Source organism: Macaca nemestrina, chromosome 12, assembly GCF_043159975.1.
Source record: "Macaca nemestrina isolate mMacNem1 chromosome 12, mMacNem.hap1, whole genome shotgun sequence".
NCBI lineage: Eukaryota > Metazoa > Chordata > Mammalia > Primates > Cercopithecidae > Macaca > Macaca nemestrina.
In genome coordinates, this window is record NC_092136.1 from 93,369,877 (window position 1) to 93,397,551 (window position 27,675).

Consider the following 27,675-nt stretch of genomic DNA (forward strand, 5'->3'; position numbering starts at 1 on the left):
CTATCTTAACCCCTAGTGCCTTAGAATGTGAACTTATGTGGAAGTTGGCCAGGATGATCTCGATCTCTTGACCTCATGATCAGCCCACCTCGGCTTCCCAGAGTGCTGGGATTACAGGCCTTATTCCTGATCAGAAGTGGACCCACATAAGTATGCCTAACTGATTTTGACAAATGTACAGAAAGAATTAAATGGAAGAATGATAGCCATTCAATAAACTATGCTGAAGCAACTGGACATCCAAAGGCAAAAATATGAACCTTACATCTCACACTTTCTATAAAAATTATCATTTTTTTGGTAATTAATAAATTATAAAATAAATTACACAAAAATGGATGATGAACTTAAATGTAAAACTATGAAACTTTTAGGGTAAAAACATAGGATAAAAGCTGTGATTTTTTTGCCTAGCAAAGACTTCTTAGATGTGACAGGAAAAGCACAATCCATGAATGGAAAAATTAAATTGAAAATCATAAAAACCTAATACTTTTGCTCTGATAAAAGGTCTGGGCTTTGGGTTCCAAGATGGCCGAATAGGAACAGCTCCGGTCTGCAGCTCCCAGCGTGATCAATAAGGAAGACGGGTGATTTCTGCATTTACAACTTAGGTACCTGGTACATCTCACTGGGAGTGGTTGGACAGTGGGTGCAGCCCACAGAAGGCAAGCTGACGCAGGGTGGGGCATTGCCTCACCCGGGAAGCACAAGGGGTTGGGGAATTTCCCTGTCCTAGACAAGGGAAGCCGGAACAGACTACATGGAAAATCGGACACTCCTGCCCAAATGCTGTGCTTTTCCCAAGGTCTTAGCAACCAGCAGACAAGGTGATTCTCTCCCGTGCATGGCCTGGCAGCTCCCATGCCCACAAAGCCTTGCTCACTGCTAGTGCAGCAGCCTGAGATCAATCAGTGAGTCGGCAGCCTGGTGGGGGGAGGGGCGTCCACCATTGCTGAGGCTTGAGTAGGTAAACAAAGTGGCCAGGAAGCTCGAACAAGGCGGAGCTCACCGCAGCTCAACAAGGCCTACTGCCTCTAGACTCCACCTCTGTGGGCAGGGCAAAGCTGAACAAAAGGCAGCAGATGACTTCTGCAGACTTAAACGTCCCTGTCTGACAGCTCTGAAGAGAGCAGGGGTTTTCCCAGCAGGGCATTTGATCTCTGAGAATGCACAGACTGCCTCCTCAAGTGGGTCCCTGACCCCCGTGTAGCCTAACTGGGAAACACCTCCCAGTAGGAGCTGACAGACACCTCATATAGGCGGCTGCCCCTTAGGCAGCCTTCATCCCTTAGGGATGAAGCTTCCAGAGGAAGGATCAGGCAGCAATATTTACTGTTCTGCAATACTTGCTGTTCTGCAGCCTCCACTGCTGATACACAAGCAAACAGGGTCTGGAGTGGAACTCCAGCAAACTCCAACAGACCAGCAGCTGAGGGACCTGAATGTTAGAAGGAAAACTAACAAACAGAAAGGAATAGCATCAACAACAACAAAAAGGTCATCTACACCAAAATCCCATCTGTAGGTCACCAACATCAAAGACCAAAGGTAGATAAAACCACAAAGATGGGGAGAAACCAGAGCAGAAAAGCTGAAAACTCTAAAAAATCAGAGTGCCTCTTCTACTCCAAAGGATTGCAACTCCTCACCAGCAATAGAACAAAGATGGATGGAGAATGACTTTAACAAGTTGACAGAAGTAGGCTTCAGAAGGTCAGTAATAACAAACTTCTCTGAGTTAAAAAAGGATGTTTGAATCCATTGCAAAGAAATTATAAATGTTGAAAAAAGATAAGATGAATGGCTAACTAGAATAAACAGTGTAGAGAAGACCTTAAATAACCTGATGAAGCTGAAAACCAAGGCATGAGAACTTCCTGACGCATGCACAAGCTTCAGTAGCTGATTCGATCAAGTGAAAGAAAGGGTATCAGTGACTGAAGATCAAATTAATGAAATAAAGCAAGAAGACAAGGTTAGAGGAAAAAGAGTACAAAGAAATGAATGAAGCCTCCAAGAAATATGGAACTATATGAAAAGACCAAATCTACATTTGATTGGTGTACCTGAAAGTGATGGGAAGAATGGAACCAACTTGGAAAACACTCTTCAGGATATTATCCAGGAGAACTTCCCCAACCTAGAAAGACAGGCCAACATTCAAATTCAGGAAATACAGAGAACACCACAAAGATACTCCTTGAGAAGAGCAATCCCAAGACATGTAATTGTCAGATTCACCAATGTTGAAACGAAGGAAAAAATGTTAAGGGCAGCCAGAGAGAAAGGTCGGGTTACCCACAGAGGGAAGCCCATCAGACTAACAGCGGATCTCTCGGCAGAAACTCTGGAAGCCAGAAGAGAGTGGGGGTCAATATTTCAACATTCTTAAAGAAAAGAATTTTCAACCCAGAATTTCATATCCAGTCAAACCAAGCTGCATAAATAAAGGTGAAATAAAATCATTTACAGACAAGCAAATGCTGAGAGATTTTGTCACCACCAGGCCTGCATTACAAGAGCTCCTGAAGGAAGCACTAAACATGAAAAGAAACAACCAGCACCAACCACTGCAAAAACAGGCTAAATTGTAAAGACCGTCGATGCTATGAAGAAACTGCATCAATTAACAGACAAAATAACCAGCGAACATCATAATGACAGGATCAAATTCACACATAACAATATTAACCTTAAATGTAAATGGGCTAAATGCCCCAATTAAAAGACACAGACCGGCAAATTGGATAAAGAGTCAAGACTCATCAGTGTACTGTATTCAGGAGACCCATCTCACATGCAAAGACACACATAGGCTCAAAATAAAGGGATAGAGGAAGATCTACAAAGCAAATGGAAAACAAAAAAGCAAGGGTTGCAATGCTAGTCTCTGATAAAACATAGTTTAAACCAACAAAGATCAAAAGAGACAAAGAAGGCCACTATGTAATGGTAAAGTGATCAATTCAACAAGAAAAGCTAACTACCCTAAATATATATGCACCCAATACAGGAGCACCCAGATTCATAAAGCAAGTTCTTAGACACTTACAAAGAGACTTAGACTCCCACACAATAATAATGGGAGATTTTAACACCCCACTGTCAACATTAGACAGATCAATGACACATAAGGTTAACAAGAATATCCAGGACCTGAACTCAGCTCTGCAATGAGCAGATATAATAGACATCTACAGAACTTTCCACCCCAAATCAACAGAATATACATTCTTCACAGCACCACATCACATTTATTCTAAAACTGACCACATAGTTGGAAGTAAAGCACTCCTCAGCAAATGTAAAAAAACAGAAATCACAACAAACTGTCTCTTAGACCACAGTGCAATCAAATTAGAACTCAGGATTAAGAAACTCAATCAAAACCGCACAATTACATGGAACCTGAACAACTTGCTCCTGAATGACTACTGAGTAAATAACAAAATGAAGGCAGAAATAAAGATGTTTTTTGAAAACAATGAGAACAAAGACACAACATACCAGAATCTCTGGGACACATTTAAAGCAGTGTGTAGAAGGAAATTTATAGCACTAAATGCCCACAAGAGAAAGCAGGAAAGATCTAAAATTGACACCCTAACATCACAATTAAAAGAACTTGAGAAGCAAGAGCAAACCAATTTAAAAGCTAGCAGAAGGCAAGAAATAACTAAGATCAGAGCAAAACTTAAAGAGATAGAGACACAAAAAACCCTTCAGAAAAATCAATTAATCCAGGAGCCGGTTTTTTGAAAAGATCAACAAAACTGATAGACCGCTAGCAAGACTAATAAAGAAGAAAAGAGAGAAGAATCAAATAGATGCAATAAAAAATGATAAAGGGGATATCACCACCGATCCCACAGAAATACAAACTACCATCAGAGATTACTATAAACACCTCTACACAAATAAATTAGAAAATTCTAGAAGAAATAAATAAATTCCTAGACACATACACCCTCCTAAGACTAAACCAGGAAGAAGTTGAATCTCTGAATAGACCCATTACAGGCTCTGAAATTGAAGCAATAATTAATAGCCTACCAACCAGAAAAAGTCCAGGACCAGACAGATTCACAGCCAAATTCTACCAGAGGTACAAAGAGGACCCAGTACCATTCTTTCTGAAACTATTTCAATCAATAGAAAAAAAAGGGAATCCTCCATAACTCATTTTAGGAGGCCAGCATCATCCTGATACCAAAGCCTGGCAGAGACACAACAAAAAAAGAGAATTTTAGACCAATACCCCTGATGAACACCGATGTGAAAATCCTCAATAAAATACTGACAAACCAATCCAGCAGCACTTCAAAAAGCTTATCCACCACGATCAAGTTGGTTTCATCCCTTGGATGCAAGACTGGTTCAACACACACAAATCAATAAATGTAAACCATCACATAAACAGAACCAATGACAAAAATCACATGATTATCTCAATAGATGCAGAAAGGCCTTTGACAATATTCAACAGCCCTTCATGCTAAAAACCCTCAATAAACTTGGTATTGATGGAACATATCTCAAAATAATTAGAGCTATTTATGACAAACCCACAGCCAATATCATACTGAATGGGCAAAACCTGGAAGCATTCCCTTTGAAAACCGGCACAAGACAAGGATGCCCTCTCTCACCACTCCTATTCAACATAGTGCTGGAAGTTCTGGCCAGGGCAATCAGGCAACAGAAAGAAATAAAGAGTATTCCGTTAAGAAATGAGGAAGTCAAATTGTCCCTGTTTGCAGATGGCATGATTGTATATTTAGAAAACCCCATTGTCTCAGCCCAAAATCTCCTTAAGCTGATAAACAACTTCAGCAAAGTTTCAGGATACAAAATCAATGTGCAATGTAAAGGACCTCTTCAGGAGAACTACAAACCACTGCTCAACGAAATAAAAGAGGACACAAACAAAGGGAAGAATAATCCATGCTCATGAATAGGAAGAATCAATATCATGAAAATGGCCATACTGTCCAAAGTAATTTATAGATTCAATGCAATCCCCATTAAGCTACCAATGACTTTCTTCACAGAATTGGAAAACAACTACCTTAAAGTTCATATGGAACCAAAAAAGAGCCCACATTGCCAAGACAATCCTAAGCCAAAAGAACAAAGCTGGAGGCATCACGCTACCTGACTTCAAACTACACTACAAGGCTACAGTAACCAAAACAGCATGGTACTGGTACCAAAACAGAGATATAGACAAATGAAACAGAACAGAGTCCTCAGAAATAACACCACACATCTACAACCATCTGATCTTTGACAAACCTGACAAAAACATGCAATGGGGAAAGGATTCCCTATTTAATAAATGATGCTGGGAAAACTGGCTAGCCATATGTAGAAAGTTGAAACTGGATCTCTTCCTTACACCTTTTACAAAAATTAATTCAAGATGGATTAAAGACTTAAATGTTAGACATAAAAACCCTAGAAGAAAACCTAAGCAATACCATTCAGGACACAGGCATGGGCAAGGACTTCATGACTAAAACACCAAAAGCAATGGCAACAAAAGCCAAAATTGACAAATGGGATCTAATTAAACTAAAGAGCTTCTGCCCAGCCAAAGAAACTACCATCAGAGTGAACAGGCAACCTATAGAATGGGAGAAAATAATTGTAATGTACCCATATGACAAAGAGCTAATATCCAGAATCTACAAGGAACTCAAATAAATTTACAAGAAAAAAACAAATAACCCCATCAAAATGTGGGCAAAGGATATGCACAGTTTTCAAAAGAAGACATCTATGCGGCCAAAAGACACAGGAAAAAATGCTCATCATCACTGGTCATCAGAGAAATGCGAATCAAAACCACAATGAGATACCATCTCACGCCAGTTAGAATGGCAATCATTAAAAAGTCAGGAAACAACAGATGCTGGAGAGGATGTGGAGAAATAGAAATGCTTTTACACTGTTGGTGGGAGTGTAAATTAGTTCAATCATTGTGGAAGACAGTGTGGCAATTCCTCAAGGATCTAGAACTAGAAATACCATTTGACCCAACTATCCCATTATTGGGTATATACCCAAAGGATTATAAATCATGCTACCTACTATAAAGACACATGCACATGTATGTTTATTGCAGCACTATTCACAATAGCAAAGACTTTGAACCAACCCAAATATCCATCAATGATAGACTGGATAAAGAAAATGTGAGACATATGCATCATGGAATATATGCAGCCATAAAAAAGGATGAGTTCATGTCCTTTGCAGGGACATGGATGAAGGTGGAAACCATCATTCTCAGCAAACTATCACAAAGACAGAAAACCAAACACCGCATGTTCTCACTCATAGGTGGGAATTGAACAATGAGATTACTTGGACACAGGGTGGGGAACATCACACACCGGGGCATGTTGCGGGGTGGAGGGCTTAGGGAGGGATAGCATTAGGAGAAATACCCAACATAAATGATGAGTTGATGAGTGCAGCAAACCAACATGGCACATGCATGCCTATGTATCAAACCTGCACGTTGTGCACATGTACCCTAGAACTTAAAGTATAATTTAAAAAAAAATACTTTTGCTAGTGGAGCCACAAATGAATTGAAGTAGGTAGCTTTAAAAAAAAAAGTCTGTTAAGAGGGTGAAAAGAAAAGCTACTGGGAGAAAATATTTGCAGACTACATATCTAACAGGAGACTAACATCTAGAATGTATAAAGATCTCTTGAAACTGAACAGAAAAAAAATGAAGGATCCAATTAGAATATGGGGAAAAGATGTGAGATGCATTTCACTGAAGAGAATAGATAGGTGGCCAGTAAGCTCATGAAAAGGTGTTCAACAGTATTAGCCATTACGGAAATGCAAATTAAGCCAAGTAAGTTATCACTACACACTTATCAAAGTAGTTAAAAATAAAAAATAGTGACAACCCTAAATACTGGCAAGAACACAGAGAAACTGATCACATTGCTGGTGGAATACACAGTGGTATCCCTCCTCTGGCAAATAATTGGGCAGTTTCTTAAAAAAACCAAACATGCAACTACCATACAACCCAGCAAATGAACTCTTCAAAATTTATCCCAGAGAAGTAAATACTTACGTTTACCAAAAAACCTATATGTGAATGCTCAGAGCAGCTTTATTCATAATAGCCAAAAACTAGAAACAGCATAGATATCCTTCAACAGGTGAATGGTTTAAAAAAAAAAAAGTGGTACCTCTATACCACGGAATACTGCTCAGCAATAGAAAAAACACAAACTGATTGCTTCATGCAAAACCTGGAGGACTCTGCAGAGCATTATGCTGAGCAAAAACAGGTCAGTCTCAAAAGGTTCCATTCTGTACTCTACCATTTATATGACATTCTTGAAATGACAAAATTATGGAAATAGAGACCAGATTAGTGGTTACCAGGGGCTACAGAGTGGGTGGGAGCATGAGGGCATAGGATGTGGCTATAAAAAGGGAAGCTGAGAGGACCCTGTGACGATCTGTTTTGCATCTTGGCTGCATCAATGTCAATGTGCTGATCATACTAAGATACTGTACTATAGGTTTGAAGAAGTTAATATTGGGTGGAGGGGACTAGGTAAAGGGTATGCAGGATCTATCTGTATTATTGTCCACAACTGCATGTGAATCTACAGTTATTTCAAAAAGTTTAATTTTTTAAAATAACTATTCTTAGCTTTCCATCTGTTCAAAAGCAGGTGGCAGGCTGGATTTGGCCCACAGGCTGTAGTAGTTTATAGAGTTTAGTGCAAACACCAAGAAACACTGTATGTTCATTCAATGGTGTTTTAAATGCTAAAACTACAGAGATCCAAACAGAGAGGTCCTCAAATGCGTTTTCAGTCATTTGGTTCTTATAATTGCAATAGTGGTTTCTCTACAGGGACAATGTCCATCCCAATCCTAATTGGGAGGGGATAGGAGCAGTGGGTACGTAACGTCTAGATTTGGAATATTCAAAATCCTCTTTGTCTTGTTTTAATACCAGCACCGTGAGTTCACCTTCTCCAGTTATATGCTTCATGGAAGCTTGTGTGTTTTATTCAAACGTGTTGCAGTCCAGGTAAATATGATTGTTCTTTGAAAAGGAGTTCTGTTTGAATTGCTTACATTGGTTTTAACTTTCTCAGCCTTTCCATTCACAATCTGTTTTGGCCACTGTGCAGCAGAAAAACAAATTTTAAACCATATTTAAAACATGTATATTCACATTCACATTAGGAAGTTTATTTTGATCCAAACAGCAATCATTATTCAGTCATTCAGTATGGTCTCTGTTTCCTTTGCATCGCTATTTAATGTTTCCTTATGTTGGCTTCTGTCTTTTAAAAAATATATCATGATCCTTAGCCATCTGCTTGTATTTAAAAGTGGTACACTAAAAAGCTCTGTGCCCATGGGTGGGCTCAGTGGAATTTTACTAACCTGGAGGAGCTTTACTGGAATCCAAATAGATTTCTTTGGGTAGCCGTCAATGTTAGTGTCTTTAGGTCTCTTCTCTTGGATCTGTTACATTTCTCAAAGAGGCGGCTTCTACTTTTCTGTCTGAAGGGCATACTCTTCCTTGCCACATTCTGGGGGGCCAGGTGGGGAAAAAAAAGGTTGAGGATCTCAGCATTTGATATGTGCATTACTTGAGCACATATTTTTCATACAAGACTTATTCCTTCAACTGTACCTGGTGCCTTCAGCCAAGAGACTCTGTGTTCTACTCTCTCTTGAGAATGAATCACCTGCCTTCTGCCATGGTTAGGGAAAGAATCTGGCATTTTAACGAGTTCTTAGACTGACTTTCTACCATCTTTTTTCTAGCTTTACCTTCACAGTCACTTCCAGAATAACCTGGATATACCCATTCCTGAGCTTTGTGGGGATCTGCAGTGCCAGTCGGGCTGCTTTTGAGATGCTCTCACTGCCAACCATAACTCATTGTTCTCAGGGCTGCTAAGGCAGTTACCACTCATCCCTTTGCTTTCCATTTTTCAAAATGGAGCTGCTCTTACCTCTGCTCCCTTTCTCTTTATGCTAGTGATAGGGACAGGAGACAGAAATTCTAGGCAAGAAAGGCCGGGTCCCTGGCAAAAACCCCACCCTCAAGCTGAAAAGCTGAAACCAGGTCCCAAAATGAGAACTTCTATCCCTGTTTTCCTGCTCGAATGTTGCCTTTTCCTGAACTACACAAGACCCCACCCCTCCCCATCCTGTGCCTATAAAGACCCCAGACTCAGCCAGCAGAGAAGTAGCTGGACGTCAGGACTACAGCTGGATGTCGGAGAGAAGCAGCTTGACTTTAGATGGACAGCTTAACGGCATAGCTTCAAAGAAGAATACAGCTGGAGACAGCCAGACTTCAGAGGAAGATTACCTTCCGACCCCGTTTTGGCTCCCCTTCTCACTGAGAGCCACTTTCATCAGCAATAAAATCCCCCACATTTACCATCCTTCAATTCGCCCATGCAACCTCATTTTTCCTGGACACCGCACAAGAGCTCAGGAGCCACAAGTGCAGATACAAAAGGCTGTCACACTGGCCCTTTGCCCTTGCTGGTGAAGGGCAGCCACCTCATGTGATGAGGCAAAGGGCCCACTGAGCTGTTAACACTTAAGCCATCTGCAGATGGCACAGCTAAAAGAGCACTGTAACATGCCCTCTGGGGCTTTGGGGGTTACAGGTACTCCAACCTAGACACTGCCACAGGGCCTGCATGGAGTTCTCTCCTGCCGGCACCAAAGCAGCCAACCAATTCCAATATTCACACACTCCAGTTCCCACCTCATTTGCTCACGCGCTGCCTCCTGGGAGGAGTTCAGAGCGGCAGCCTGAGTAAACCAGGCACCCCTGTCATGAGTCTTGCGAAGGGGATAGGGAAATATCCTGCTTCACTAGGAATGTATGTCTTTTTTCCTTTTACTTTACTATGGCTTTACTTTTAGAAGGGAGCATATATTCAACTCATCATCATTAACAGAAGTGTTTATTCAGCCTGAGCCAACACATAGGAATTGTGCTTGTAAGGGTCTAAGATATCTGAGTTTGTCAGCATCTTTCTTTTTTTGAGACAAAGTCTCACTCTGTGGCCCAGACTGGAGTGCAGTGGTGTAATCTTGGTCCACTGCAGCCTCCGCTTCATGGGTTCAAGCAATTCTCCTGTCTCAGCCTCCCTGAGTTTGTCATCATTCTTATCCAGTTAAGAGCTGGGACATAGGCTCCTCTCCCATGCCTACTTCATGCACATGGACTCAAGTTATTCTGATTGTAGCTGGGATTAGTTCTTATCATTACTATAGGTAATGACAAAGACTCTAAGGCAGGGGCCAAATCCCAAGCCTAACTTGAAGGAGAAACTACAAGATATCCTTATTTGGATTATGAAATCATCAAAGATATCCTTATTTGGATATGGAATCTTCTTCAAAATCCATTTTATGTTATTTTGTTGTTTTAAATGTTAACAACAGTATTTGGGGCCTATCTTGTCCAGTTCTAGGCTCTCCTAATGCTAGATACTTAATCAGAATCTATCAGGATGCTCCAGGAAGTGGTAGGAGATCCAGCCAGTAAACTCTAAGAACCTTTTCATGTCTAATGTTCTAAAATTCAAATAGGTTTTTTAAGATAGTCTGAAAATCTAACCATGAAATATAGACCTTAATTGCTATGTAAATATGGTTTGGGCTCCATGCAGCAAATTTACATATCAGCAGTAGACTAAATAAGAGCCTTAGGGAGATATTTCCTCGTGGTACAGCAGTACAGTGGGGCAGATGGGGACAATGATGGGCAACAGCAGCCAAGCAGAGCTCCTGGGACCCAGTTCAGGGTGGGTCAACCCATGTGGTGGGTCTATCCGGAGGACATGTCACCCTGCCTAGGTATAGGCCACTCACAAATCCAGGGGAAGTTAGGATGGGACATAACACAATGTAATGCATTTCCTCACAGTCCATGGCTGACTTGGAAGTTTGCACAAGGGTAATGGGAATTGGGAGAACTCTTCATATTTATTCAGCTCAACATTTTGGAAAGTTGACAAATTATCTACGTATGCATTTATGTATAAAGCAAAGGATTTAGAGCACGCTGCTTTTTAAAAGCTTTGCCAATTTGATAGGTAAAATGGTATTCTATTGTTACTTGAACAGAAATTTTTTGTTTACAGAGTTGTACTTTTTTTTTTTTATTAGCATACTGGTCATTTGCATTTTTCTTTTGTGAATTATCTGCTCTTTCACTTTTTAAAAAACATTTGTTGATATTCTCTTTTAGCTTCTAGGAAAATGAGGTTAACAAGACAAATTCTTTTTGAATCTCATGGAGCTCAGGATTTAAAGGAGGTAAACATACATCAGGTAATTTTTTTTTCTTCTTGTTTTTGAGACAGTCTCACACTATCACCCAGGCTGGAGTGCAGTGCCATGATCTCAGCTCACTGCAACCTCTGCCTCCCAGGTTCACGCGATTCTCCTGCCTGACTCCCAAGTAGCTGAGATTACAGGCGCACACCACCACACCCGGCTAATTTTTTGTATTTTTAGTAGAGAAAGGGTTTCACTATGTTGGCCAGGCTGGTCTTGAACTCCTGACCTCGTGATCCACGCACCTCAGTCTCCCAAAGTGCTGGGATTACAGACGTGAGCCACCACACCAGACCAGTAAATAATTTTCATAAATGTTTCTGAAACTTGAAAAAAAATACATAGCCTCTGTTTTTAGGAACAGAGTTTGATATGTATGAGTCAGATATATTTTTTGTCTTCTAAATTCTTATCTTTTATTTACTTGCTCCAACAGCAAGTGGTAGGAGATCCAGCCAGTAAACTCTAAGAACCTTTTCATGTCTAATGTTCTAAAATTAAAATAGGTTTTTTAAGATTGTCTGAAAATCTAATCATGAAATATATTTGCTCCAACAGCAAGTAAATAAAAGATATGGATTTAGAAGACTCAAAGTCTCCAATCACTAAAGTCTCCAATTACTAATACATTTCTGTCACTTTTTGTATTTCCTGTAATGTCTGTTAAGTAAGATAAATTTGGTCATTTTGTACATATTCATAATTTCTAGATCTTCATTATAAATTATATACTTTACTTCACAAAGTACCCTTTATCTCTTTTATGCTTTTTGCTTCCATTCAACTTTATTTAATAGTAAGGTTGTAACCACTGCTTCCTCTTTGTTTTCCTGACAATTTCCTGTTTGTAGATACATATTTAAAGCTATGAATTTTCCTCTGATCTCTGCTCTAATGGTATTACTTTTTTCTAGATGCATCACTGATATACTTTTGTCCATATTTTTACTTTCAACTGCTTTGAATCACTTTAAGGTATATCTTTTTTATGAGATGTACATTAGGTTTTCCTTTATATTCCAATTTAAGTCTTTTTTCTTTGAATAAGTATATTCACACCATTTTCACACATATGACAGCTATGTTTGGTCTTGCTTCTGTCATATTTTACATTACACTATATCCATCAATGGTTCAAAATAACTTCCAATGTATATATAACTTTCAATATACCTAACTTCCAATGTATATAGAAGCTGTATAGCTTGTGTTTCCTTCACTCATGTGTGCTGTCATGATTTTATAAGTTTTTATTTTGTCTTAGTTTTTCCTAATGTTACCGGGGGGTCCTTGCTCCCAGAGTTCCCAAGATGGTGGCGGGCCACTTCCAAGATGGTGGCAAGCCTCGTGTTCTCTGACCTGGGGTTCTTGGCCTCACGGATTCCAAGGAATGGAATCTTGGGCCATGCGGTAAGTGTTATAGCTCTATTAGAAGCCGTGGGTCACGGAAGAGAACTGTGGAACCCAGAGACTTGTGTTCAGCTTGATAAGTATGAACCCAGGCACTTAGCCATGCAGGAACAATGGCAAGCCTTTAGCCCAATCAGGAGCGGCAATGGGCGCCTTGCTGGATCAGGAGCACAGCAGACACCCTGCCAGATCCCGAGGGATGGAAGTCAGCAGCGGGTCTGCGACAGAGAGCAAAAGCTCAGCTCGAGCCATAACAAACACGGACCAGAAGACTGCAGTTACAAGATTTAATAGAGTGAAAACAGAGCTCCCATACAAAGGGAGAGAACCCAAAGGGTGTTGCCATTGCTGGTTCGAATGCCTGGGTTTATATCCCGGATCATTGTCCCTCCCACTGTGCTCTCAGGCAACAGATGATTGGCTATTTCTTTATCTCCTGATGTTGCCTAATTAGCATTTTAGTGAGCTCTTCTTATTATCTGATTGGTTGTGTGTGAGCTAAGTTGCAAGCCCTGTGTTTAAAGGTGGAAGTGGTCACCTTCTCAGCTTGGCTTAGGGATTCTTAGTCGGCCTAGGAAATCCAGCTAGTCCTGTCTCTCAGTCCCCCATCTCAACAGGAAAACTCAAGTGCTATTGGGGAGGTTGGCCAACTGCTCTGCTTCCTGCTGAATTTGGGCATAGTAGGGGTGGTACAGTTGAGGTTTTCTTGGGAGGGGTGGCTTTGATGTCATTAACATCAGAGCATGAGCTGGCAGGCCGGTCCAGGGGTCTGCAGTACATCTTAGTCATGGACTGCAGCTGGGGCTCCATTTGAAGAACAATTTGTAGTTTTATAGCTTTGATTCTGGAAGAGACAAACTTAACAAGGAGGTTAAAGATATAGGGATTGAAATGTATGGCCTGCAGTGCAGGGGATTATTTCTTTGGCACACTTCACAGGGCCTGACTATCTGCTTGATAGTTTTGAAAAGGCCTGGTCCAGTAAATAATAATTTGGCCATCTGATGGGTGCTATCAATGCCTAAGTGAAAGGTTTGGTAAAGGGTTTTAAGTAATTTCCATTGGTTAGCTGCAGGCAAGCTATCTTTCCTTCTTTGGTGGCTAGCTATCCTGAGAAGAGAAAACTATGTCCTCATGAGGTTCCCCATTCTATTTCTCCTGCTGAGTACTGGGGCTTGGTTTCACAGAGGGGATTAGCCCATACTAGGGGTCCTTCTATAAGCATTTCTAATGGAGGGTCCTGCCTTGTGGCTCTTTGGGCTTCAATATCTGTTTGGCGGTTCCCTTCTATTTCCCTTTCCTTTCCTTTCTGATGGCCCTGGCCGTGTACGACTGCCACCTCTTTAGGTTTCTGTACAGACAATAATAGTCTCCTAATGGCTTCCTGATGTTTGATTGGTGTTCCCTCGGAAGTTAGGAATTCCCTTTCTCTCCATATTGCTGCATGGGTATGGAGGACTAAGTAAGCATACTTAGAGTCTGTATATATATTTACCCTTTTACCGTCTCCTAATTCTAGTGCCTGAGTGAGGGCTATTAGTTCTCCCAGCCGAGCACTAGTTCCTGGAGTGAGGGATTACTTTCAAGTATTCCGTTATCACTGACCACTGCATACCCTGCTTTTCAAAGTCCTTTTACTACAAAGGAACTTCCATCAGTATACAAGTTGAGGTCAGGATCAGTCAAGGGAACCTCTAAAAGGTCCCCTTGAGCGGTGTAGGTTTGAGCAATTACTTGTTGACAGTTACGTTCTATCTTTTCTTCATTGTCTGGAAGAAATGTGGCTGGGTTAAGAGTTGCACAAGTGCACAGTCGCAGCACCGGCCCTTCAAGTAATAGAGCCTGATATTTAAGTAAATTGTTGTCTGACAGCCACAAGTCTCCTTTAGCAGTGAGTATGCCATTCACATCATGGATGTTCACACAGTAAGATCTCTTCCCTGTATTATTTTAACTGCTTCAGATACTAAGACTGCTACTGCCGCCACTACCCATAAACAATGAGGCCAACCCTTTGCCACTACATCAATTTCCTTACTCAGGTATGCCACGGGTTGCAAGTTCATCCCTCGGACCTTTGTAAGGACTCCTAGCGCTATTCCTTTTTCCTGTGACATATAAAGAAAAGTCTTGCCCCGTTGGCAAGCTTAACACTGGGGCTTGGGTTAGGGCTTTCTTTAGGGCCTGGAAAGCCACTTCTGCTTCAGGTGTCCACCTTACTAAACGGGTATTGGCTGAGTTTCCTTAATTAGTGTATATAATGGTCTGCCTCTTTCACCGTACCTGGGAATCCATATTCAGCAGAAACCTGTTATGCCAAGGAACTCTCTTAGTAGCTTTAGGGTTTTGGGATGAGGATAATTCAGTATAGGCTGGATACATTCCTCACTGAGGGCCCTGGTGCCTTTGGATAATTTTAGCCCTAAGTATTTAACCTGCTGTGAGCAGAGCTGAGCCTTTGGTTTGGAAATCTTTTAGTCACAGGTAGCGAGGAAATTTAAGATCCCTTGGGTGGCTTGATGGTGCAAGGTTTCTAAATGGGCGGCTAAAAGTAAATCATCCATGTACCAAAGGACAAGAGTGTCGAGGTATGAGAATTGGCCCAAATCTTGGGCTAATGCCTGGCCAAATAGATGGGGGCTATCCCTGAACGCTTGGGGTAAAACAGATCAGGTGAGTTGAGACGTTGGGTTTGTAGGATCTTCAAAAGCAAACAAGAATTGAGAGTCAGGATATACAGGGATGCAGAAAAAGGCATCCTTAAGGTCCAGGACTGTAAACCACTCTGCTTCCTCTGTATTTGGGAAAGCAGAGTATAAGGGTTAGATACAGCTGGGTATAGAGGAACAACAACCTCATTGATAATCCTGAGCTCTTGAGCTAACCTCCACTCTCTGTTGGGTTTATGTATTCCTAAATTTGGAGTATTGGAGGGGCTATTGCATGGTTTTACTAGGCCTTGGGCTTTTAGGTCCTTAACAATCTTTTGAGTCCTTGTTGGGCCTTGGGTCTAAGGGGGTACTGCCTTTGGTAGGGAAAGGAGGCAGAATCCTTTAGTTTAACTTGAACAGGATGGGCACCCTTTGCTCGTCCATATTGTCCTTCTGTTGCCCATGTCCTTCTGTTGCCCAGACTTCAGGATTAATTCCTTCCTCAAGCACAGGATAACAAATGGGTGTTCCTTCTCCTATGTTCAGATGTATAATGGCCCATGCTTTTGCTAGAATGTCTCTCCCTAACAAGGGAGTGGGGCTTTCAGGTATAATTAGAAAGGCATGTGAAAAGAGTAAAAGCTCCACAACTTAGTGGCTGGGAGAAGTATCTAGTGACTGGCTGTCCTAGGACCCCTTGGATAGTGGACCCCTTGGAAGACAGTTGTCCCGGACAGAAGAGTAAGACTGAGAAGGCTGCGCTAGTGTCCAGGAGACAGTTAACCTCCTGGCCCTCAATGGTCAAGCATACCTGGGGCTCTGTGAGAGTGATGGCATGGGCTGGCGCTTGCCCCAGGCACCCTCATTCCTGCTGCTGGATCATCTGGTTAGTGGCTTCTGATTCAGCGGACCTTCATCCCCTGGGGCTGTGGGCCTTCCAGTGATTCCCTTGACATAAGGGGCATGGACAAGGGGGCAGCTTACTTCTACTTGGACAATCTTTTTCAAAGTGTCCTTGTAGACAGCACTGGAAGCAAGCCCTATTAGGCATTCGATTTGCCCAACTTTTCCCTTTTCCAGAGCCTCCAAAGTCTGCTTGCCTGAGGGCCATGACTAAAGCGGTGGCCCTTTTTTAATCCCATTTGTCCCGTTCTGCCTGCTCCTCCTGATCTCTATTATTAAAAAACGAGGTTGCCAAGTTCAATAGGGTTTCTAAGTTTTGCTCTGGGCCTAAGGTGGACTTTTGAAGTTTTTTTCTAATGTCTGCAGCTGACTGAGTAATAAACTTATCCTTTAAGATTAGTTGGCCTTCAATAGAGTCAGGTGACAGAGAGGTATGCTTCCTCGCTGCCTCCCTTAGTCTCTCCAGAAAGGCAGTAGGATTTTCTTCCCTTCCCTGTGTTATAGTGGACATCACTGAATAATTCATAGGCTTCTTCCTAGTTTTCCTTAGTCCTTCTAGCACGCAAATTAGCAAATGTCTGTGGCACCAATCTCCATGTTCTGATTCTGTGTCCCAGTGAGGGTCTACGCTGGGAACTGCCTTCTGGCCTGTAGGGAATCGTTCTCTTTCCTCTCTTGTCATTCTATCATTGACCTGAGATACCAGAGATCGCCAAACTCTCGGGGCGCAGTTATGGCGGCACTTCTCTCATTTGGGGTTAGTGTCTGATTTAGCAGTAACATTAGATCTCTCCATGTCAGATCAAAGGATTGTCCTAACCCTTGTGAAACATCAGCATAGCCATCAGGGTTATCTGAGAATTTACCTAGGTCTATTTTAATTTGCTTTAAGTCTGAGAGAGAAAAAGGTACATGCACTCTGGCTGGGCCGAATTCCCCTCCTCCCACAGCTTGGAGGGGGCATAATTGGGGAATATTGGCACTCTTTGGTTCATTGTTTACCCCTTTTTCTATCTCCTTTTGGACGGTTTGGGTTGAAGGGGGGGTCCTTATTAGTTGGGGAAGGAGTCAGGAGGACACTGGGGTAGGGAGGTAGACTGAGGGTTTCCTGTAGGGCATAAATCACACTTTTTACGTAACTGTGAGTTATCTCTTAATGAAAAGAAAGTTTGTACATATGGCACTTCACTACATTTGCCTTCTTCTCTACAAAGACGTCTAGCTGTAAGATGGTGTTACAATTTATACTTCCCTCAAGAAGCCAGGTTTCTCCCCCTTGAGGAAGATATTGTGGCCAGGTGGTACTGCAGAAGAATATGTCTTTTCTTTCTTGGCACCTGAAGGTCATATTGGTCCTAATCCTCCAGAATACATCTTAGGGGCGTTTTTGCCTTCGGCGGGGAACATTTCCCATCCGAAAAAATAACATAGGGATGCCAGCGCCCCTAGTCATTTTCCAATGAGCATCAGTCCTAGAGCATCCTCTATGGTCCTAACGCTTATTCCTTTTGAGGGTGTGTAACCACCCATGGACCTCTGCTTATCGGATTAGTTACGCTCACCGATGTAGCAGTCCTGCACCTGTTTTCCCGCCTCTCTTGACCACAAAGAAAGGGGTCCGGGCTGCTGGATTCTAGCGGTCTTTTATCAGCGTGCCCAACATTGCCTTTGCGCTCAGGGGTGAGTCCTAGACCTGGGCTGGGTTCCTGAGTATTTCATAACAACCCAGCTGCCCCATCAAGATGCATTCGCATAAACAACAGTTCTTATGCAAATTCATTTCAGAGAGCATGTAGTGAACCTTTGCAGTCATGACTGAGACAGTGTTTTGATTCTATAAGTACTTTAAAGCCTGGCTGAGTGCAAACAGCTCGCATGTTTGAGGAGACCAATTATTAGGCAATTTTTCTAACTCTGCTTCCACAAGAGTCTCCTTACCAATTACTGAATACCCATTGTGGTTTCTTCCTCAATCACCTAGGAGGAACCATCTATTTTCCTGTCCTGAAGGGACTTCCTCCTAGGTCTGGTCGGACCTTTGTATGGTAATTAAGATTTAAATTCCCTGTTGAGAAATCTGCTGGGTTAAGGGAATTATCAGTGGTTGGAGGTACATTACCCTTTTCTAACAGAATAGCCCCACACTTTAAGATTTTTGAGTTAGTAAGCTACCTTTTTGCTTTTTTGACTTAGAATAATTCTGAACTGGTGAGGTGTGCTCACAACAAACTTTCCTCTAAAAGTTATTTTTCTACTTTTAGCAAAGCAGTTGCCACTACTGACTGAATGCATTTGGCCCATCCTTGGGTTACTGGGTTAAGGATTTTTGATAGGAAAGCTACAGGTTGTCAGTGGCCTCAGTGCTTTAGGGCTACGCCCTTATTTACACTGACAACAAAGTGGCATTGGAGTGTTATAGGGTCACGGACAAGACCTTCAATTATCAATTACAGGTTTTAAATTTACCATGGCTTTTAAAGGAATAGGGCACACTTTTTTTTTTTTTAACTATTTCCATCTTTTTCTTTTTCTCTTTGACTTCCTGTTTCTCTCTCTCTCTCTCTCCCCCCATCTCTCTCTCTTAGCCATTACAAACTTGGGGCCCTAGCAAGGGTGGTGGGTAATGGGTCCCACATAACTGCCCATGTCGAGAGCTTTATACCTAAATCGGGAGGGATATCAGGGATAAGACTCCCTGGGTTTATAGCCTAGATGTCTAAGGATGCATCCTAGAGCTTCCTTAGATCCCTTTGGAGATATAACTTGCTAAAGGAAATGAAAGTCTGAACCATGAGTACGTAGGAGGCAGGGATCAGAGGACGTAGATTCAGAGGCAAGGAGAATTTTGGGGCTACACTTTCAAGAAAGTTGTAGTCCGGACCCAGGAGGTATGGGTCAGAAGGAAAGGTAGAGGTGCACGCATGGGTGACTGTTGAGTAGAAACTTCTGGCTGTGACATGATCTCAACCGGCTACTGCTGGGAGTTCGGGACAACAGCTTTCTGCTACTAGTCGGCCCTCGGCTTCCCCAAGAAAACTGAAAGTGGAAGCTGGCTCCAGGAAGACCAATGTGTCCAACCCAGAGGGTTGGGGGTTAGAAAGCCCTTCCCCAGATAGCCTCACACCTGAGTCTTAAGTCTGGCGGCCACGCTAATTATTTTTAACTGGCTGACAGGTGCCCGGTATTTTCCTCCACTTTCCAAGGAAGGATAGGACAGAATAGCAAGCGAAAGTGGTCCAATATTACTCACCACTTTGAAGGTCCTTTCGTGGCCACCAAAATGTTACCAGCGGGTCCTTGCTCCCAGAGCTCCCAAGATGGTGGTGGGCTGCTTCCAAAATGGCGGCAGGCCACTTCCAAGATGGTGGCAAGCCTCATGTTCTCTGACCTGGGTTTCTTGGCCTCACGGATTCCAAGGAATGGAATCTTGGGCCATGCGGTGAGTGTTACAGCTCTAACAGAAGTCGTGGGTCACGGAAGAAAACCGTGGAACCCAGAGACTAGTGTTTAGCTCAATTAGGATGAACCCAGGCATTTATCCATGCAGGAACGAGAGCAAGCCTTTAGCCCGATCAGGAGCAGCAATGGGCGCCTCACTGGATCAGGAGCAGACCACCAGTGGTGGATGGCAAGCGAAAGCTCAGCTCGAGCGGTAACAAACACAGACCAGAAGAGTGCAGTTGCAAGGTTTAACAGAGTGACATAGAGTGAAAACACTGCTCCCATACAAAGGGAAAGGACCCAAAGGCTGTTGTTGCCGGCTTGAATGCCTGGGTTTATATCCCGATCATTGTCCCTCCCACTGTGCTCTCAGGCAACATATGATTGGCTATTTCTTTACTTCCTGTTGTTGCCTAATTAGCATTTTAGTGAGCTCTCCTTACTATCTGATTGGTCGTGTGTGAGCTAAGTTGCAAGCCCTTTAAACTACCTGTTTAAAGGTGGAAGCGGTCACCTTCCCAGCTAGGCTTAGGGATTCTTAGTCGGCTTAGGAAATCCAGCTAGTCCTGTCTCTCACTAATGGCTACTTTGTTATTTTTTTTCTCTTGTTTTTTGTCAGGAAAGGTTTTTCATTTGTTTTTCAAATGATCATTATATATTTCATATAATTTCCTGATTTTTCCTTTTAATTTCAGCTTTTATTTTAGATAGTGAGTACCTATGCAGGTTTGTTACATGGGTATATTGCACCCAGGTAGTGAGCACAGTACGTAGTAAGTTTTTCAACCTACACACCTCTCCCTCCTTCCCCCCTCTAGTAGCCCACCAGTATCTATTGTTCCTAAGTTTTACGTCCATGGGTGCTCAATGTTTAGCTGTCACTTATAAGTGACAACATGGGGTGTCTGGTTTTCTGTTCCTGTATCAGTTAGGATTATGTCCTCCAGCTCCATCAATGTTGCTACAAAAGACATTATTTCATTCTTTAGGCTGCATAGTATTCCATGTACCACATTTTCTTTATCCAGTTCACACTGATGGGCATCTAAGTTGATTTCCCATCTTTGCTATTGAGAACAGCATGGCAATGAACATGCGTGTGTGTGTCTTTTTGATATAATGGTCTATTTTCCTTTGGGCATATACCCGGTAATGGGATGGTGGGTGAAATGGTAACTCTGTTTTAAATTCTTTGAGAAATCTCCTAACTGCTTTCCACGGTGGCTGAATTAATTTACATTCCTTCACCAATAGCATAGAAGCATTCCCATTTCTCCATGGCCTCTCCAGAATGTTGGTTTTTAGCTTTTTAAATTGATAAAAATTGTGCATAATCATGTATATGTTGTTTTGAAATATGTATACATTGTGGAATGGCTAAATGGCGCTAATTAACATACACATTACCTCACATAGTTGTCATTTTGTGATGAGAATACTTACAATCTACTCTTAGTAATTTTCAAGAATGCATTAACTGTAGTCACCATGCTGTATTAAATGATTTCCTGAACTTATTCCTCCTGAAATTTTGTATTGTTGACCAAAAGCTCTCAAACCCCCTTCCGTCAGCCCCTGCAACTCTTCCATGAGTTCAACCTTTTCAGATTACACATATAAGTGAGATCATGCAGTATTTATCTTTCTGTGCCTGGCTTATTTCATTTAACATAAACCCTCCCAGGTTCATCCATATTGTCACAGATGACAGAAATTCCATCTTTTTAAAGGCTGAACAGTATTCCATTGCATATATACCTCTTTCTTTATCCATTTATCCCCTGATGGACACTTAGGTTGTTTCTGTATCTTGGCTATTGTGAATAGTGCTGCAGTGAATATAACAGTACAGATATCTCTTTGACGTACTTACTTCATTTCCTTTAACTATGTACCCAGTAGTGGGATTGGTAGATCACATGGTAGTTCTACTTTTAATGTCTTGGAGAACCTCCATATTTTCCATAATGGCTGCACTAATTTACATTCCCATAAGCAGTGTGCAAGTGTTCCATTCTTCACATCCTCTCCAACACTTATTTTTTTGTCCTTTTGATAATAGCCATTCTAACAGGTATAAGGGTGATATTATTTTAATTTGCATTTCCCTGATTAGTGAGGTTGAATATTTTTTCATATACCAGTTGCCCATTTGTATGTCTTTTGAGAATGTCTATTCAGGTCTTTTGCTCATTTTCTAATGTTTTCTTACTATTGAGTTCCATATATATTTATATATATTTGGGGTTTTAAAATTTATATGAGTATATAGGTGTATATATTTAAGGGGTGCATGAGATGTTTTGATACAGGCATGCAATGTCAAATAAGCACATCATGGAGAATGGGGTATCCATTCCCCCTCAAGCATTTATCCTTTGAGTTACAATCCAACTATATTCATTATTTTAATATACATTATTGACTATAGTCACCCTATTGTGCTATCAAATACCACATCTTATTCATTCCATTTTGGGGGGGTACCCATTAACCATCTCCCCGTATATATTTTGGATATTAACCCCCTATCAAATGTATAGTTTGCACTTTTTTTTTTAACCATTCGGTAGGATGTCTCTTCACTCTGTTGATTGTTTCCTTGGGTCAGAAGCTTTTTCATTCGAGGTAATCCCATTTGTCCATTTTTGCCTTCGTTGTCTGTGCTTTTGGGTTCATATCCAAAAAAATCATCGCCCAGACCAGTGATACGGAGTTCTCCCCCATGTTTTCATCTAGCACCTTTATTCGTTAATCCTCTATTTCCTTAATTTCTATCTACTGACACCATACATAAGCAACAATAAAATAATAGTGTGCTTCACTTCATACTGCTCCTCCACCAAATAAGCTGGTTATATTATTTCTATTTATTCTTTCAGTACTTACCCTTACACTTCAAAGTATATTATCAGCTTTAAATAATTTCAAGTCCTAACATTAAAAGAGCAAGAAAGAATACTTATGCCACCTCATATCTTCTCCCTTCCAACTTGTTATAACATTTCTGAAACCATAGTTTGCACAGTTAATTTTATCATAATCCTATAGGAAGTTATTTTCCTGTAGCTTCTCCATTTCTCTTGTTTGGACACTATCCTCTTATGGTTTCTTCATAAAATACTCAGGAGAAATAGTCCCTAATTCTTCCATGTTTAGAAATGCTTATGTATTGCAGTTATACATGTTAGTTTGATGTGTTCCCCTGCTAGAATGTACTCTATTTAATAAAGACAGGAATATTTTATATTTTTCTCACTGATGTATCTCCCAGTACCAAGTCATTACACATAGTCATTACACTGAAAATAGTTGTTAAATGAGCAACATATTATACAAAGGAAACATAAAAAGAGCTCTTGGGTTGGTCTTTTTCTCCCTGAGAACTTTGTAGGCATTGCTTTTCAAGTGCTAAATGGTAGAGAAGGTTGAGGCTAGATTTCTATGCCCACCACTATTTATTTTTGGTTTTTAGTAATTTGACTCTGACATGCCTAGGCGTGGTTTTCTTTGTTTACCCTACTTACAGTTTGTTGAATTTCTTGAATCTGTGGGTTATTTTCCACCAAAACTGAAAACCAAGCGAATTTTTATTAACGTTTTTCATGTGCACTCTTAAAAAATTAAATTCTCCATTGAGTAAAAGGATCTAGTTTTATATACCATATCAAGCTTATTAATGTTATTATTCAAATCTTCTATATATGTGCTCCTTTCATCTGCTTGATCTATCAAATTCTAAAAGTGCTACCTTACAAACAACTAAAATTGTGATGTATTTCTTCTCATGGTCCTGTCAATAGTCGCTTGCTTTATATATTTTGAAGCTATATTTACACATTCATAATCTTTTATCAGAGTACTAGTATATGTCATCCTTTGTCCCTCATGGCATGTTCACCTTATATTTCTTTTGCTGATGTTAAAACTGTTGCCATAGGTTTTGTTCATATTTGCCTTCCTTTTTCCTTTTTTTCTTCAACGTTTTGTACATTTTTGCTTTAAATATGTCTTTTAAAATCTAATCTGGGAGGACTGTGTGAGATAGGAAAATTTCAATGTCTCTGGAGAATTGGGGTGGATGCAACACATGGGTAGACCTTTGACAGAATCAGGTGGAGACAGAGAAATTTCAAGGTGGAGGAGTCTGAAAAAAGAGTTCATAATGGGCTTTCTTAATTTTTTCCAACCCAAACTGGTCAGTGCCTTTGAGGTTAAGCCTGATCCCAAATGACTTAATATGGTTTCTGAAAAAGCTGGGTGATCCCCGTGTGACCAGTTGTGCCTATTTCAGTTGGAAGGGAATATTCAAAGGTTGGATGAAAGTTTCCTTGTGGGAAAGTTCAAAAGCAGACAACTTTTATGAAACAATGGGAAAGTGAACACAAGGGAAGGAGAAGACCCTTAACCATGACATTGCTGAGCATCCAAATCCTCTCTCAGTTCCACATTCCTTAAGTTGTTAACAGTTCAAGGGAATAAAAGCTTTTTGAAAAGACTGGCTCCTTTCCAAAGAACTGGCAGGCAGGGAGATAATACACATGACAAGACTGAAATACACTGAAGTCAGGGACATTTGCCTTGTAATGAGAAAATACGCAGAAGAGGACTGCCTACTGAACTGCATTAAGATTCGTAAGAAAAAGTTAGGCCTGACAGTAAGAGTTTTGACAGGTAGAGGCAAACCATACGTGCACAGTTGCTCTGCCTGCTATTTCAAGCACGGAGGAAAGGGGACACGGATCCAGAGGATGTACAAACCCTTCTGCAATTCTAATACAGATACTCTCAAAAGATTTAGAGGAGGCTATTCATTCATCTTCCTGATCCCAAAATTCTGTATCTCATTTCTAATGTTTAAGCAAAAGTCTGGGAAATATTGTACAGAACACAGAATTAGTTTCAAATACATTCAAAGGCAGACATCTTTGAAAAATATTCTGTATGGGATATATTCAAGGCAGAGATATAGGGAATGTGATGGTAGACTTCCCAAAAAAACAAAAAACAAAAAACAAAAAACAAACAAACAAACAAAAAACCTCAGAGCCATAATTTCAAAAGATTTCCTTATTTTTCTACCTCTGAAAAGTAATGAACGGTGTGAGACCCTTTTGGGGAAGAGGGAAGGGCAATCATCTCTTGAATTTTCCTAGCAACCTACAGCAGTGTCTTAACCATCTCCAGTTCACAGACGAGCCTGGCTGCAGGTTCCCTATCTTACCTCATGAAGGACACATGAAGGATGGATGGGTGCATACTTGCTCTGTCCTTGAACTGACCAGGAAAACTTAATAGATGGTGGCCTCAGGACCAATCAAACTGAACTTAACCTTTACAAGTTTAGACTCATGACCAGTTGGTAGCAACCACTGCATTTATAGAGATCTGGGAAGATCACGAGAAGATACACAGGCTACCTTGTAGCTTCTATCCTCAGACCTCTTACACCAGGTGCCATTGGTTCTCTGAGCTCCAAGTAAATCTATTCATTCACATAGGTATTTTGTTAACTGTATGTTCACAGAAGCTCTGGGATATAAGAGCTCTCATGAGATTGTATGGTCCAACATACCTATATGAGGTGCCTGGCCAGTGTCACACGGAGTAGCAGACTGGGTCCAGATCCTTCTTCTCTCAGTCTCATACCCTCCATAATCACCAAGATTTTCATTAGCCAGAAAATGTATACGCAAACACATCTTGGTATCGCGACTTAAAAAAAAAAAAAAATACATCAAATGACACCTTTTAAACCAATGACAATGGTTTCTATTCTTGTTTCCAACTCAAATTTTCTTTCAGAATATGCTCTTCAAGAAACATTAGGCTTGGTAATGAGGACTCTGAAAGCCAAGAGTGCTAGATTCTACTGCTGAAACCCCAGTATGACTTTCTGTGAAACTTCTAATAAATAATTCAGTATTGCCTTGAAGCCATTGAATAGCTGGAAATAATTTGGAAGCTGGTGTCTCAAATCATTACCAAGTACACCCATACGAGAGCACTATTTCCCCTGAGAATTGTTAAACTTCCACCAAGCAAGTCCACAGTAAATTGGCATCTGGTCCCTGCCAGGTGACTAACATCAAAATGTTTATCTTTTAAAGGTCCATTTTCAGCCTGCCTTCACCAAGCCTGTCTAGTAGCTGCCTTCTGAAGGTCCAGTTCAAACCAATTAGGCCTCCTGATGGACAATAAAGAGGAAAACAGTGGTGAAGATAGAGCCACAAGCACCTAAAGGATCTATCACACTGTGTGTGCCATGTCTGTTTGGCCAGTAGAGCGTTGGGGAGCAGGCCTTCATTTATATTCTGAGTTTTTGAACACACTGATGAAAAGGGAATGGCCATTTATGGGGCCTCCATAATGTACTAGGCACAAAGTATGCCATTTTCATATTTCAATATATCCTCCCAACATCCCCTAGAAATTAAACCTTACTTCACAGACGTGGGGCAAGTGGGTGCAGGTCATGGGCCCTGAGTAAGGTCATTCAGCTAGAAAATGGCAGAGGTAGAATTCAGATATGTCTGTTTCCCCAAGATTATATTCTTTTCACATCATACACAAAATTTCCTAAGCAAGAACACTGAAATGTTTTAAGTAAGGAGCCCATGGAAAAGATTATTTCACTTATCGCTACCAGGTGAAGCTCCTCTTTCGCTGAGCAACAGACCAGAGGCTGGGTGGAGTTAGTGCCCACAAGGCAGGCCAAACTGACAGCCCATTTGTCTAAAGATGGCATCAAAGGCTGTTCACCATGACCAGGTGAGGGCTGTTCAAATACCCTGGGCAGGCAAGGTTTCTTTAGACCAGGGGAGTAGAAAAATAATTTACTGAAAGGCAACAGATTTTAATGATGAAGAAGAGCATAGACTCTGGAGCCAGGCTGCCTGGGTTTAAAATCCCATCTCCTGTTTTGCCCCAAACAGTCTAAGGCATGTGTGCATGAGGGTGTCTGGATGTGGGGGCAGAGCAGATGGACGGGCAGGAGCAGCCAGGTAGTGGGGTTTGCTGAAGAATGGTCAACAGGGACCTGAGGCATGCTGCATCTAGTTTTGCGTATGTCTAAAACGCACTGTAACACAAGCTTAAGAATAAACAAACCAGAGCTCCTCCACTCACTAGCCGTGTGACATGGACAGGCTCCCTGGCCTGCCTCAGCTTCCTCCTGTGTAAGATTGAGTAATAATTGTACCTACCTCATGAGGCTGTGTGAGAAATAAATACATGTAAAATATCAAGCTACTATTGTTTACACAGTAACTATGAGTAACTAAGCCCCAGGCACTAGACTTGGCTTTACAAATACACTATTTCAACTTAACCCTCCCCACACTCCTATGAGGCAAGATAACCTCTAAGTGGATTCAGAGGAATTTCAGCAGCAAAATCTGCATCAAAACCCAGGTTTGTTCTAAAAGCCACATTTTCTACTAGAGAGTTTACCTTCCTAAAAGTGACTTTACCAGTTCTTTACGGACGGAGAAACTGAGGTTCAGTGGGATTAAGTAATATACAATTCTGAGTGGCAGACTGAGAACTAAATGCCGATCAGGTAATTGCAAGACATGCAGACTGTGGTCTTACTGCTGGAAAGAATGGGCTGTCCTTGCTCCATCCTCACAGCATCTGCCCCCCTGGAAGGGGACTCACCAGCCGCACGGCGGCCACTGTGAGGAGCAGGGATGGCTGCAGATGCCTTCCCCCTCCCTCCAGCCCCTGAATGAGAAAGTCCTTGGGACAGTGGCCTGCAGTCTTTCTCAGACCAGCAAGCATTGAAGTTTGTAACAGAACCAAATAAAGGGGAGGAAAACAGAAACCTCAGAGGAACGTGATGCTAGCGGCCTCTGAATTTGTTAAGTATTTTAGCGAATCTCTTTCCAGGGC

The 27,675-nt window shown here is 41.4% G+C and overlaps 1 protein-coding gene across 4 annotated transcripts in view; it reads right to left on the reverse strand.

Annotated features, from left to right (window-relative positions):
- LOC105484354 (uncharacterized) overlaps positions 1 to 27,675 on the reverse strand; it is a 350,064-nt gene that overhangs the window by 132,104 nt on the left and 190,285 nt on the right. For all 4 annotated transcript variants that reach the window (XM_071075468.1, XM_071075467.1, XM_071075469.1 and 1 more), the window contains exon 3: positions 8,447 to 8,595. The gene's annotated coding sequence lies outside the window, so the exon portion shown is untranslated. The remainder of the gene's footprint in view (positions 1 to 8,446; positions 8,596 to 27,675) is intronic.